At 45.8% G+C, this 12,878-nt stretch overlaps 2 long non-coding RNA genes across 2 annotated transcripts; one reads left to right on the top strand and one right to left on the bottom strand.

Annotated features, from left to right (window-relative positions):
• Positions 1–563: 563 nt before the first annotated feature.
• On the bottom strand, positions 564–3,862 carry LOC120973304 (uncharacterized). The gene is made up of 4 exons (XR_012202523.1): positions 3,064–3,862; positions 2,395–2,818; positions 1,377–1,444; positions 564–958 (listed from the first exon to the last, which is right to left on the bottom strand). It is a non-coding gene; the product is annotated as an uncharacterized lncRNA (long non-coding RNA).
• A 160-nt stretch (positions 3,863–4,022) lies between these two features.
• LOC141041653 (uncharacterized) lies at positions 4,023–11,774 on the top strand. Its single transcript, XR_012202522.1, has 2 exons — positions 4,023–5,181; positions 5,780–11,774. It is a non-coding gene; the product is annotated as an uncharacterized lncRNA (long non-coding RNA).
• Positions 11,775–12,878: the final 1,104 nt, after the last annotated feature.

Here is a 12,878-nt window from a genome sequence, read left to right as displayed (position 1 = left end):
TCATGCTGTTTTCTCGTAAAAAAAAACAGAGTACTTGTACTGATCTTTTGTGTGTGTTTGTACTGATGTGTTATTCACAGAGTAATTTTGAATACGGTGAAGCCTGTCGTATTCTTTTTTCCGTTCCGGAAACAAAGTATTCAAGCTGATCTCCGTATGGATTTGTACTAAGCACGTTTTCACATATTGAACTTTTACTTTGTTTTTTGGGTAAGGTTTTCCTCTTAAAGTTTCAATGGTTTTATTAAACTTTTACTTTGTTTTTTTGGTAAGGTTTTCCTCTTAAAGTTTTAATGGTTTACGGTAGCATTGCCCGTGTACTTACATAGTTTATATCGTCGAACTGAATGATATTTTATTCAACAAGAATATGTTTTGTTTATTTCTTTTTTTTAACTCAACATTTTTTTACAACGATGTTCTGAACTTCTCTCTTTTACGACTTGTACTTTTACCATTTGAATTTCCATGGGTTTTTTTTTTGCTTGAACTTTTACAATTTGAATTTCTGCCATTTCTTTTATTCTGAACGGACCACCGTTTTTAACTCGTACTAATCAATATTTTTAATTCAAACATTTTTTTCTTTTATCATCTGACAGAAATTGTTTCCACACATATAATACATGTACATAAATTATATTATCTATAGCACCAACCTCAGCACAAAAATCATCGGCCTATTCTTGTACAGAACTTTTCAAGCACCCACATGAACACATAGCACCAACCTCAGCACAAAAATCATATTATCCATGAGCCGACTTGCATGTACTTATATGTCAAGCATCATCAGGCACATTCAGGAGGTTGCATGTTCAGTTCATGTCCAGTCTACATATGATGAACTTTACTACTGCTTGAGGTGGCCGTCCATGCACAACTAATTTGGGAACCCCTGTAGCCGAGTGTTCTCCCTCGATCACCACCATGGCTAATTCTCGGGTCAGTGGTTGGTCTAAAAAAATGAAGAGGTCAGTGCCTCCATAGAAGTAAGAAGATGCAAGCTTAATTCTTAGGTCACAAGTTTTTAAATGCTAGCACTGCTACCAGCATTTGTAAATACTAGTGAACTTGAACTTATGGTCTCCCGAGATATGAACTGATTGTGTTACAAGCACACGCTCAAAATCCAACGAGATGCTGTAAGTACATGTAAAAAAGAAAATCAAGTTCATGTATATTAGTTGGGAGAAGTTCAAAAAGAAACTTTTAAAAAGTTTGTACTGTTTTTGCTATAACAACTATAGTCATCTTTGCCAACAATGTATATTACATGGTTAAAATAAGTTTTTTGAACTGAACTAAAATAATAAATTGTACTAAACTAAAATGAGAAAACGGAAATGAGCGTGTTACTGAAAACATTAACTGACCGAACTGTAGTTTAGTGGAGGAATTCACACGAGTTGGTTGTCATGGAAGATCATTCCTTGTGGACATCCTATCAAAACAGATGTAGTGTCACTTGATGCAAAAAACAAATTCTCATAGTCCTTTGGAGGTATTATAAACTTCTCCGAACTTATAACAATTGATCGCATGAACTAAGTGCGGAAGAAAGTGCGACCCTTTTCTGCAATTTGTGTGAAAAAAATCACTAGATGAATAAGAACAGAGCATCAAGAAGATTCATTAGATTCATACCAAAAATGTCGGATCAGGGGGCGGAGCAAGGGGTGTCTGCCGGTGATCTCTTCTATTTAAAATACAGTCTGAACTTACTACCCATTGTTATGAACTCTCTCTGAACAACACACCATGAACTTTTGAGTTTTTAAATGCATAATTTGGTTTTTTTCCTACTCTTTCTCTAGGACTTCCAGAACCAAACAATTTGAACCCCATGGAGGTTACTAAACAGAATGTCTTGAACTTTCTTGAGGACAGCACATGAACTTGTGTTATAATAATAAAACCGAATGGTTTTCTTTTACCTCTTCTTTTTAACACACTTTTCGCAAACCAAATTTAATTTCTGAACATTCCCGATGACAATATACGACTTCAATATTTTGACAATTTGAACTTAAAAACAGATAGAACCATATAGAGTTTTTCTGAAGGAAGCACAGCTTCAAATCAAATATTTTTCCTAATGATTCTTAATTCTGGAGCAAATATATACCATGGTTTAACAATGCTTATTATTGTTTAATTTTTTGTTTTTTCAAGACGCAGTCATCTTTCAGAATTAACCAATAAAATTGTTCAGAACAAGTTCTAATCTTTTGTTTTTTGCATGACACAATCTTCTTTCAGAACTATTAATACAAGCAGCATAGAAACTGATCATTACTAAATATGCAGAAAGAGAGTAAATGTTTGAATTTCTATTTCATAAATATTCATCAGCATTTACGATGATTTGAACATTTAGGAGCTTGTTCTGACCTGCGGTTCTCACCGTCGGGGAGCTGCCCACTCGTGTGACCTGACGTCCACTCGTGCAAGTGGAACTGACACACACGCCATCAAGGACCCGCCCACTCGTGCAAGATCGAACTGAACCAGTTCGTGATGCCGAAGCCGAGTTGAACTTGCATGATGTTCAACTAAGAGCATGACTTCTGTACTTACTTAACAATACTATGTGAACATGTTTGATGGAAGACCTTTTAATTTTTTATTATCAGTACTTGTCGAGATTGAATAACTGAACCACCAGACTTGGGTGTGGGAACCAAAATTCAGAAAAGCAGCAACTCAGTAAGGATTATACTAGCTTTGACATTCTGACAATAGTGAGGGCTCAAATGCAACTCATGTACAGTAGCTGAAAAAGCATCTTTTTTTCTTTCCCAAATGCTTTCAATTCCTGAAACATCAAAACAACATGAATTAATCCTTCTTCCTTAGCTCACCTTGCCATGCAGCAGCAACAACAAAAATTAGCAGCTAACAAATTCCAGGGATGTGTCCGGCCGGCCGACATAGAAGTAAAGGAGCTACGCTCTCTTGAGGGACTTCAGATCCCCTGGGGAATTCCTTGAGCAACTAACCAAGTTCAACTAAGTTCGTCTGCAACAGCCACACAAGTTCAGCATCATCTATGGCACACACCTGCTATCCTGCTCCATGTCTGCTTTCTTGATTGATTGTTGCAGTGCAAATGCTAGATAGCAGGCCCAAGAACTCTACACCAATTAGTAGCACCATGCCCATGATCAAGCAGTGCAAGTGTAGCAGCAGCCATCAAGCACAAATGGCATCCGATTTAGAAAAGATAGCATAACCTGTGGTAGATAGCTGGATGGAGTTGAGGTTGATCGAGATGCAGATGAGCTGGATGGAGAAAGTCAAGCCGGATCCAGGGCGGAGCACAGGGTGGCCTGCACGCAGCTCCTTGAGCGACCGACCGTGGAGCAAGCAGTTGGACTGCCGAATTGGACGGCGTGTTGTGGCCACCAGATGCAGCGATGCGATGTGACGAACTGACGGTCCGCTGCGAGGTGGGGGAAGTTCACCAAGACGGCGGTAGGGAAGGCTGGTCGCGGCAATTGGCGGCGCTGGGATGGCCCTCGCCGGCGGGGGTCGGAAGCAGGAGGACCGCCGGCGGCGCGTGGAACCAGGGAGGCCGCCAGCTGCTCATGGGAGCAGGGGGCGGCGGCGGCGGGTGGAAGCAGACGGGGCAGCGCATGGTGAAGGGAGGCGTCCGTCGCGGGGGAAGGAGAAGGTCGACCCAGGATGGAGAGAGGCCGCCGGCGCTAGGGAGGGAGGCGGCCGGAGCAGGAGAAGGAGGCTTCTGGCGCGGTGGAGCGGAGGTGTACTACGGGTTGCGGGGCGGCGTGCGGCGACGGGTTGCGGGGTGGCACGCACTGGTTCGGTTTGGTTTTTTGTTTCTGATCGAAGCGCGCTCTATATAGGGCGTGATCCAGCCCTCTCTATATATATATATAGATGGTCTATTCTAATAACACCCGTTATGACCTTATTTTTATAACTTTTTTCTTATTCTGCTAACACCAGACGCCCATCTCAAACAGACAAAAACCAAAAAGAGCCACCCCACTCATCCACTCACCGCGCATAAACCACCCACCCCCCGGCGGCTAGCCCAGCCACCCACCCACCCTCTCCCCGATCCCTACCACCCTCCCCGATTCCCACCCACCCTACGCCGCCGCCTCCCACCACGCCGCCCGCCACCTCCCACCGCGCCAGCCACCGGACGGACGCCACCTCCCACCATGCCGCGCGCACACCACCACGCAGCGTGCCGGCAGCCAATCTGCCACAACCGCCCCTCCCCAAACCACCGCGCGCCGCCGCGCCCCTGCCTGCGAGCACCATGGGCGTCGACCACCTCTGCCCTCCGCCGCCTTGTGACCTCCTTCTTCGCTGCGGTGGCCGGATCCACAACCCCCCGGCCCCGGTGACCTCCTGCTGCGCCGCCTCGGCTGGATCCAGTCGTCCTCCTGCCGGAGCCCCCCATCCTGACCCGGCACCGCCAATCCCTCCAGCACCTTGGATCTGCGTCGTCTTCGCCGCTGGGGCCAGCACCACCCCTCCCCCGCGTTGAGGTCGCCATGGCCCTCTCCTCCCCAGATCCGGCGAGCACCCCGTGGCCCTCTCCTCCCTAGCTCCTATGCAGATCACCTTATGGGCCCTCGCGGTTTCCGCCTCCCCTTCCTCTTCAGCATGCAGTTCGGTGCCGCCTACATCTGCAGGGATGCGCTGCAGTTCGGCTGCTTGAGGCGTGCAGCTCCATTTGCCCGGGTACGCGGTCCAGTAGCTCGCCCCGTGCAGTTCCTTGGAGCCGAGCTCCACGACGACGGCGGCCGCGCCTCGCCTCGCCAGCTCCATGAAGCCTTCTGCTCCACCTCGCCACTACAACAAATCACATGGGCGCGCCAGCTACTCAATTGGTCCGATCCAGCCTCGCGGGAGCTACAGTTTGGCAGAACAGCACATGACGATGCAGTACGTTTCGGGTGCGCGTGCAGTCGGATGTTCTCGGGTGATTTCCTTGCCGAGGAGCTAATCATCTCGGCCGCAGTTCGGTAATCACTGTCGTGTGCGCCACGCCGGCATTTTTTTGTTTCTACAGTTTGGTACCCATCGTCTTGTGCAGTTCTCCCTTAATCGCTGATGGGAGGCAAGTGCAGCGGGGTTGTTGTGAGCAGTGGAAGGCGATTTTTGCAACGTGCTTGTGGTATGTACAGTCGGCGCCATCGTCAGGTATCCACCCCCCCCCCCCCCCCCCCCGCTCATGCACCATCGTTGTTGTCTTGTTCAGTTTCTTACATGCCATTCAGTTTCAGAGCTTCTTGCAGTTCATTGCTTATATTTTTGTTTTTTTAGATCTTAGTATGTGGGGTGTGTGTGGGTGTAATTTTGCACTTAGCCCTGCAGTCCACTCGATTTGGTTTGTTCTAGACGCGCCTGCAGTTCATTGGAGCTTGTATATGAGATTCAGATTCAGAAAAAATGTGTAGATAACAGAAAAATGATGGCTGGAAATGTGAAAGTAAAAATGCAGTGCACTTTTTATGTGTATGGGAGTTCACTATGTCGATTCATTTGATGTTTGTTTGCAGTGCACGCTGGCGGACGTGCAGTCTGCTGAATTTTTGTCTTCCTAGCATTCAATGTTTCTTGGCTTAGATTGCTCTTTTCTGTGTCATGTAATTAAATTAGAATAAATCCTAGAGATTGAAGCACCGAAGCATGGAATCTTGCAATAGATAGTTAGCCTAAAGCACTAAAGAATCTCATTTGGGGGTAATTAAAATGGTCTAGTCTTCCTGACGTTTTTGCTTGTTTTGATCTGCTGCAGAGGATTCATCGTGCCGTGGAGCAGGCGTCCAGGCTGAACCAGGCCGTGTCGTCGGTTGATGTAGGGTGGAACCCTATACGGCCGATCTTTCACGAAAGGAGCGGATCCCACGAAGAACACGAAGAACACAAGGGGAAAATCACAAAGGGAGACACAAGAGAAACACTCAAACCAACGAGATTAGGTCACACATGTGCTAGATCCTCGAAACACGAGAGGAGATACAAGATTCACGATCAACAAAGGACGATACAAAGGTAACCGGTTCTTCTCCTAGAGGAGGTCTTAATGGGGCCACCCAAGAGGGGGTCTTGAATCCAAAGGGATCTTCTCCATAGAGGGGCCGTGGTCTCTCTCGTGGAGTAGATCTGTAATGGATGAGCAAATCTCTATCTTACATATGAGCTAAACCTATGCTAACCCTAGAAAGGATGAGGGGGAGGTCTATTTATAGTCTAGAACCACGAAGGGGTAAGTGAGGGGCGAAGGGGTACATGGGCCTCGGGCCCGATCTTTGTGCGCAGACAGGCGTCGGACGTCCGGAGGCTCACGAAGGGCCGGTCGTTTGGAAGTCTTCGGACTTCCACTATTTTCCTTCTATCGTCGTGGCACCGGTCGTCCGGTGGCGCTCGGTCGTCCGGGGCCTGGGAGGTGTCGGACGTCCGGTCTCGGTCGGTCGTCCGGTCGCTGTAGAGTTCCTCGGCTGTAGCTGTTTTGGCAGGCTGAACCTCTAGGCGTCAGACGTCCGGTAAGGATCAGTCGTCCGGTGGCTGTGACTTGTTGTCAGCCCTTTCTCTTGTTCCTCGCGCTTAGTGTCCTCGCCGTCTTGTCCAATGCTCCTAGCTGATCCATGGCCTTCCTCCTGGTTCCTGGACATGCATAGCTCACACGTTTGAGGTAGTAGCCATGTCTCACATGTAGAAAGTGAAGGTTCGGTGAGGAGCGAGTTAACCTTGTGTCCAATGGCGTATGTTCGAGGTCTCATCTTATGTACCCTTGGCTCATGGGGAGTGGTCGAAGTGGACATGAGGATGATTGTAGGATGCTCCGCATCATCTCCCCCCCCCCCTTGGGAAAGATCCGCCCTCGGATCGTGATCCTCATCATCATGGAAACGGTTGTCATGGACGGACTTGTAGTTGGACAGAGTTGAAGACATTGCGCAATCCAAGTACTCTAAGGTGTCGCCGGAGTGGTATACATGCAAAAAAGCAGACACAAACAACACCTGGAAATACAATGGTTAGCGCACACAAAGTGTCCATCATGTAAGAATGAGTCTGTGTAGCAAGATTGTGCATGACAAAGCGCATGAATCTTATCAAGATGATCTAGAATGATATGCAAAACATTCATGGGAGCAAACGCAATCATTGTGCACACAAATGTGTTGTGAATATGATCAATGCAACCACGGCGCAAAATGATGTCATAGTGAGACGGTTTATCAATAGCATGAATATGGCAATGGATGCTTAATATGATTATGTTATCATGCAATTGATGGTGGGCAATATGATCATGATGTAAGAATATGCCACCAAGGAAGATCACAACAAATTTGCTAAGGAAATGCACAAGCTCATATATCATGGATGACATGGAAATAGATGCAACAAGACAAGCATAATGTGAGTCAATCCATGCATAGGGTGCAAACTTGTGGTGAGTATGATGTATCCATCGAGCATGACATGTATGAGCACAATCAACAAATATGGAGGTGTTGGTGCAATGGGACAAAGGAGTTTTGATGTACCAATGCTCGATGTCGTGGTATGAGTGGAGATTCGAAGGTGCATCCAATAAGTCCGAGCGCTCCTCAATGTGAAGGTCCATAGAGCCAATCTCCAATGTCGCTCCTCTGTTTCGCGAGATGTATCATGTAGACAATAAGAAGGAAACAACAATGAAAGAATGACCCATCCAATATGTGTATATGAGGATGGCTCAAATGGAAAGAATTCACCTTTATGAGAATGTCGAAAATGTTTGTGTCGCACATCGCATACGCCTTCACATGACCAAGTTGACTCATGACGGTACCGCCTTGTGAATCCTTCAAAATGAACAAACATGACAAACACTCGGAAAAACAAATGAGGTTAGCGGAAATGCAAAACCTAGCATTCGTGTGGTAAGATACCCAACAAGTGTATGCATCATGCTCATCATAAGAAAGGACAAGGGAGCATTTCATAGTATGGAGGCATATGATGCGAGAACAATCAAATACAATAGGCTCAATCAAACAAGCATGCATCATAAGTAATATGTCCAAGTCTTCAAGATCAATAAACATAGATGCAACAATTGGAGGCAAGTGATAATGAACAAGATATATCATGTGAGAGGCATGAACATATATGTCATCAACCCAAGAAAGCGAGTAAGAATGGAACATGAGTGATGCGACAAAGCAAGCAATCATAGAGATCAAGTCAAGCAAGCTAGTAGTGCGAAGATGCAACGTACTAGAAGGAATCATGGCAAACATGTCATGGGTGCAAATAGTGTGCATGAATAATTCACATGACATAGCACAAGCATGAAAGCAAGATATGAGGAAAGTATCATCAATGTATTGGTGAGAGACCATATGTAAATAGCAATGGGACATCATGACTCTCCCAACACAAAAATCAACAGTAGCATGATGCACATGATAAACATGGTCATAGCAACAAGGATCTCCACCAGACATGCAAATACACATATGAGTAGTAAAATGGTGAATCATGGGTAGATGCAAGCAAGGGTCACAATTGCATGGCAAAGGCATAGTAGCAAGCATAACATGCAAAGTGAACACGATAGAATGGGCATAAGGTAACAAGTGACATATATCCCATAGCCGTGTGAGAGCCAAGTAAAAGAGATGCGCGTAGTCCTTGCGCGAAGGGAATGGTGGGAATGAGAATCCACGGGATCCCAAATCATCGTTGCTCTCAAGAGCTCGTTTCGTCAACTCATGGGATTGTGAGGTTGACGGTTGTTCATGAGTACCTACACAAAACAAAAGCAAAGGGAAAATTGTGTGTGCGTGGTATATGTACACATCATCCATCATGATGCATACGTGCATGTGTTGGTTAGCACAAAATATCCAATGCTCAAATAAATGAGATGCATGATATAGAAACATGTCATCCATCATGGTAGGTTTGTTATTATGTATAGCATAATGGAGACTCAAATTGTGTAATGCATCATGAGAAATATGTAGAGCATTGTTATTCATGGAATGCATATGGTGCAAGCAATTACGGGAATGATGCCAAGTATGGAATGTATCAAAATCTCCCAATATGCATGAGGAAACTATGGGGGTCTCCTCATGAGCATTAATGGAAACATCACATGGAGAATATTGACAACATCCAAAACAAAGCATATTTGGAACAATGTGATCATGGCATGGCATAGTAGATGAATTGCGCGAATCATGCAAAGGAAGCATAGCAATATCATCGCGTGAAAAACAAAAGCCAATGACCATCATCTCATCATCTATGCCATAAGTGCAAATGAGATTTATTTTAATGGGGCACGCATAGTTACTATGTTGAGATTGAAATGATGCAATATGGGAGATCTCACTCATAGCATATGACAAGTTCAAAGGGTTGTCGAACATGATGTAACCAAAAGAATTTTCACATGATATCCTATAGAGCATAGCGTCACAATTAGGCAACTCAACATGCTCATCATCATATTCATCATAAATTGGTAAGTCATGACATGTAGAAGTCGCACTAGCATGAAGCATGGGAATAGGTGGATCAACATCATGCAAGCAATCATTGGTAAGATAGTCCACTAGTGGGACAAGAGAAGTACCATCACCTATGTTACCTTTGGAGCGTCGCTCATGTGTTGTAGGTGAGGTTGCAACTTGATGGTACCATGTGGGGGGTGCATCTTGTTCCACCATGGCCATCGTCGTCTCCATTGGAGGTATGGACTTGTCGAGGATAGGCATGTCGTCATGTAGGAGACCTAGCACCAAAGGAGAAAACACACTAGGAGTAGAGGGTAAGTCGTTAGAAATCATAGTGGCCTCACACGTCGTCTCAACTATCTCACTCACTAAGTGTTGTGGCTCACTCACTCCCTCTTGGATGCTCTCACTCGTATGGTTGGTGGAGTCACTCAAATGGCTCTCAACCTCACATAGGATGTGTGGCATGCTCTCAAGTGTGGGGCTAGTGGTGGTCACACTCATCTTCTCATAGGAAATGCACTCAATGTCATATATGGTGGAGTCACTCATCTCACTCATGGGGTGGTGGCTCTCCACACATGGGAATTGGGGCATCACGTCATATGTGGGTGTCAGAGAGGTGTAGGTGCAAACGTCTCCAAAGATGAATGCCGTCGGATGTGGCAAAACATCACTCTCCTTCGAGACTAAAGATAAGGTCTCATGTGCGGTCTCATATCTTGACTCGAAGAATGAGTCCTTTTGGGGCGCCGTCTTCATGTAGTTGAAGAGGTTCATGCTCGTCGCCGTGGTCGAAGGGGATGGCCCTAGCTCGACCTTCTTGTCACCGTCTTGTTGTTGGAGGCCCATATGATGTGGCACCTCGTAGCTCGTCTCCATGACCGAAGGGAATTTCCCATGCTCGGCCATCTTTCTTGAGGGGCTTCCGAAGATGGAAGTGTCGCCCTCGCTCGTAGTTGGTCGCCTCGTTGTTGAAGATGTCCATGTAGGCGAACTCGTGGGAAGTAGGCGAAGATGCCGTACGTCCAAAGGCGAAGATGCCTTGAGAACACTTGGCGAAGATGCCGAAGTGGTTGGTGTAGCCGTAGCTCCGTCTTGGTGGTGCTCATCTCGCGGTCTTCTCTTTTGCTCATGAAGCTTGGATTTGGCGTGAAGTAGGGCTTGTTGGGACTTGTATGTTTGCGCTTGTGGAGCATCTTCATGATGATGGTGTCGTTGTCGCACTTGAGCTCGTAGTAGATGTCGTTCGTCGTCGTCGTGCACATGATGCTTGGAGGTGACTTGCCCTTCATGATGATGTGGATCACGAACGTGATGGTGGTCGCCATGGAGATGTGGACGTGGACGAATTGCGCTTGCATCGCTTGGGCGCTCCGAAGACTTGTGACTTGAACGTCGCCGCCTTGAGGATGATGAAGGGGAAGAATGGTTGAGCAACAAGGTCCGAATCTCCTCCATCCTTGCATCTTGCTCCTCTTTTTGTGCGAAAAGCTTATTGTCGATGTAGTCCCTTTTCCGTGCTTCGGAGTGACGAATGTCGATGGAGAGGTTCTCGATGCGCTCTCGCAAGGTAGAATGTGCGCCTTGCGTTTGTCGTTGTAGATCGAAGATGGACGCTTTGGTGATGTAGTTGTTCGCGCCGTCGTTGTTGTCGAAGACCGAAGATGAAATGCCTTGCCTATCCATCACAAGACTCGAGCAAATATGAGTGGAAGAAAGGAGAGAACTATACCAAATGTACCTTGACCGATGTTGAAAATGGATCAATGATTACTCAATGATGTAACAAGGAAATAGCACAATTGCTACCGATCTCATCAATTCTCACACCTACACAAATAAGGCTTATAGTGGAGCTCGGTGAGGATAGTGGCACAAAAATTTAATGCAAAATATTAGCAAGAGTCAATAATGTTGAAAGAGATTCACAAATTCGCAAGTGTAACAAGTAGACCAATAGCAATGAAAGGCACACGGAAACACACACACGGATAGATAAATGGGGTCGTGCAACCAAGGAATGAGCACAAAATGTGGAATCCACGGAAAACGCTCGTGTTGCACAACTCAAGAGAGACGCTAGCACGATTGCTCTATAGGCGGATACGACACTTTTGCACAACCTATAAGATGCAAAATGGATAAACTTTCTATCCCAAGTATGCTATATATGTATGGTTCCCGGTGTTTGATCCAAGATGATCGGATATGACAATCTTATGCAATGTGGTCAGATGCTATGGCTCTTTCTTACAAGCTCTTTTGTTACTCTTTCTCTTTTGCTTAAAAGCTTATTCTTTTTTTTGTATATGGCCACTTTTGCACGATGCACAAACCAAGATAGCAATAGTGTATATGCGGGAACAAACTTGTGACACAAGAGATGATATGATGATACCAATATGATATGGTATGTATGCAAGGGATTGTGTAGATCACTAATGATCACTAATGTGCACAAGTAACGTTGCCGGCAATACTCAAATGGCTAGTCTCGATAGGCAAGTAACGCAAAATGGGCTAGGGGTTATCAAAGCAATTGCAAGGGAATATACAATGGAGGGATACCACGATACCAAGATGATATGGAGGTTACCGTCCGTTGCGATGATGAGTGGCAGTGTTCTTGATGTAGATACCAAGATGATGGAGACTCTTCCCTAAGTAGCCAAAACACCTTAGAAAACGGAAAAACCGCAAACTCAAAATCTCAAATGACAAATGTCAAATGGTGGTAGCGGAATGCGGTGGTGGTGTTGCACTAGGCAATGCGGAAGTGGAATGATGGGTTATGCGAGTCGAAGTTGAAGGTCACCGTCCCTAAGTAGCCGAAACACCTTAGGAGACACAACTCACAACTCAAACAAAATTGGGTTAAGTTGGGGTGGAAGTGTATGGTGGGTAAGCTTATGCGGAAGTGGTGGTGGTGGTTGATGAAGAAGCAACCGTCCCTAAGTAGTCGAAACACCTTAGGAGACTCGAATCATTACTCAAGCAACCACATATGCAATGGGGATCAATATGGGTTAGGTTGCCGATGGTGGTGTAGAGGATGATGTGGTGGAAGCCCTAGGCAAAGATGCCAAAGTTCCAAAAATTTGATGGAGTCAAATGATGTTGGTGGTATTTTTGTGGGAAGGAGGATGTCAATAGCTTCAAAACGAGCTAAAGAACGTCAAAATCGGAGTTCGGATGAATTAGTTATGGACAAAACAAAAATCCGTCGAAGTCTGAAACTACAGGTTACGGACGTCCGTAAAAGGACGGATGTCCGGTCGGGATCGGAAATCCGTAAATTCTGTTCTGTTGGCTGGTTCCGGTCGTCCGTTAAGTTGCGGACGTCCGGTCGTTCGGGAGGCTCCGGACGTTCGT

This window comes from Aegilops tauschii, chromosome 2, assembly GCF_002575655.3.
Source record: "Aegilops tauschii subsp. strangulata cultivar AL8/78 chromosome 2, Aet v6.0, whole genome shotgun sequence".
NCBI classification, from domain to species: domain Eukaryota; kingdom Viridiplantae; phylum Streptophyta; class Magnoliopsida; order Poales; family Poaceae; genus Aegilops; species Aegilops tauschii.
This window is presented reverse-complemented; position numbering and strand designations above follow the sequence as displayed.